Here is a 2,675-nt window from a genome sequence, read left to right as displayed (position 1 = left end):
TTTAAATGAAAATGTTTGATTACCGCTCTGAACTAGTTTTTTTCCATTTTTCTTAACGAACAATTTTTTTTCAATTGGTTATAAAAACACGTAAACTCAGAATATGTGGACTGTGACTGCGCCATATATCTAGTCGGGAGTGGTGCTGACTGAATACAGATGATTTGGAGCGATTCGCGCGCCATCTGTTGGTCATTCTAAGGACTTATTGAACTACCCTTGTATAATTATTAAAGATATGTGGATATAATTCGTTTTTCTATTTACTCTTTGTAGTGTTAAATACGGTAGAGGTTAGGATTAACGATTACAACATTTTGAAGTTAAATACTTTAAATTTTCCGTTCAATTTTGGAGTAGAATGTATATAATGCTTTACGTTCAAGCAATGAATTAGCAGATTTTAAATACTGACGTGAAAAGGACAGCTTTGTTCATCTCGCCCTACCCTACCCTACGTTCCGTGTCATACACTAAGATGTTTCCTGTTTCTTTGTTTACAATCGCATTTTGGTGCTCTCCCAAAATGTCTATATGTTTCCGGGTGCGAATTCCGTAACTTTTTTTATACTGTTCATTTTTCTCTTTGTAACGAAGTTTTCACGAGTTATATTCTACATGTGCGCTAACTTTCCAACTTGCCGCTAATTCCTCCCGCCAATTTCAGTTTTCACTCACTTCCACCTACCATTTTTGGCCTCATGGGGTACACCAAACCTGATTGGCTCCGCTGTACCGGAACTGGTTAAGGGCATGTGATACTTAGAAAATTGTCGGTTTGACCAGTGCGTGTATATTTGGAGGTTATGTGTGTTACAATTCCCCCGAGCGTTACTTCAAAATTACACAATATTTTTGGCCGAAAACTTAGGACTTACAAATAAACATAATAAATAATCTCCCGGAACTAACCTTGTTTGCAGGCAATCAAAAAAGTTTATTTCATAAATATTTTCCAGATTATCGGAAAAGCAGAGATGAAAAACGACGTAACTTCAAAATAATGCATATGCATAAAATTTGTATGTAGCAAAAAAATATTTTTTTGTTATTATCCCTCAAAAAAGAGTCCGGGGACGTCCGTTATGATATTTTATAGCATCTCCGAATTTAGTTTTTAAAAATTTTAATTTTTGTGGAAAAAAGCCGGGGAAACTGTAAGTATCACATGCCCTTAAACTTTTATGAGTTTTGGGCAGCATGATTTAACGCTACTTTCAAATCAAAATTTTATTTTTAAAATGATTTAATACAGAATAGAGACAACACTCAAACAAGAACATTATGACTTATCAAGAAGGTTAGTTATTAAGGTTAGGGGAAAATAATATTCAATTTGTGAGACATATTCTTCGAAATTTTCATAAACAAAAGAATGGATAAAAAATCAAACAGTTTAAACTTTTCGCGCCCCATAAAAATGTCAAAGTTCCGGTACAGCGGTGACTATTGGAGGGGGAACGGTGTCTCAATGGTCACCTGACTGAAGTAATATCACAAAGTTATGAACTACCCTACGGAAAAGAATCTTTGAGTATATACTGAAGATTCTTTAGGTCAAAGAAGCTCAGAGAAATTCTCCGCAGGCACTCAGGTAAATATTTTTAAAGGTCGAGGAAGCTCGTTTAAATGGTCTTAAGGCTTTAAAATATCCTTTCCGAAATTGAAATAAGAATACGATCATAAATAACAAGCAGAGAGGCTATCTCAATAGAGTAGCCGACACTCAAGGGTCCTTTGTTAAGCTTTAGGATTAAAATTTAGAAGTAGATTTTTTTTAATTTCATAATTAACAGACTAAAACATAATAATTCGGAATCTACGGGTTTCGATGACTTCAGATATCTAACTTTTTTTTTAATGCTCAAAATTGGAATTAATAGAACGTTTCTCGTAAATGGAATGAGATACGCCAAAAAAGACAACATTTTTGAATTCAACTAGAAAATTGTATATCAGTATATAAGTTATAATTATAAATAAGTATAATGAGAAAATTCATCAATTAAAAAAAAGTGTTAATAATTTGAAGAGAAATTTAAAAAGGGAGAGCGGATTAGCCACGACCAACTACTGTAAATAACTCTGCCCGCCCGGTACGTGACGTATACAAAAAGAACATTATATTACCGTCGCACCACTCTTAAAAGGACCACTAAAAGGATCTTGAAAAGGACCCAAATCTCTCAAACTATCTCCGAGACTATTTTGTTTCAAATCGACTTTGTTTATAGACTCAAATGGGCCAAGCTATTTCGCTAATGAAAACTCCGAGATTTCTTTCGGTAGGGTATAAAAAAGAGACCTTTTTATTAATTAAATTAAATTTTCGTTCTAAAACGAAAGTCAAATAAATGGAATAAATATGTTGAATGTGATCGTATATCGTTGCTGACAACGAAAATAACCTTTTAAGCATGGATAATTTTCGAATCTGGAAACATAAGTACATTTTTTTTTAAGAAGCAAAAGTTATGATTTTGTGTAAGTTTTGGGATCCAATAAATAGCATACAATTCAGTTTGTAGAATTTCCTTGTGGTAGGAGAACCTGGCCTATATACATTAGTGCCTGTATGTATTTAGAAGTTTGGCTGATGATATACCAAGGGCGGATCCAGACAGGGCAATTACCTCCCCCCCCCCCAGTTAAGTAAATTTCCGTTTCTTTCTTCC

This window comes from Belonocnema kinseyi, chromosome 3 (genome assembly GCF_010883055.1).
Source record: "Belonocnema kinseyi isolate 2016_QV_RU_SX_M_011 chromosome 3, B_treatae_v1, whole genome shotgun sequence".
Taxonomy (NCBI): domain Eukaryota; kingdom Metazoa; phylum Arthropoda; class Insecta; order Hymenoptera; family Cynipidae; genus Belonocnema; species Belonocnema kinseyi.
Note: the sequence above shows the minus strand (reverse complement) of the source record.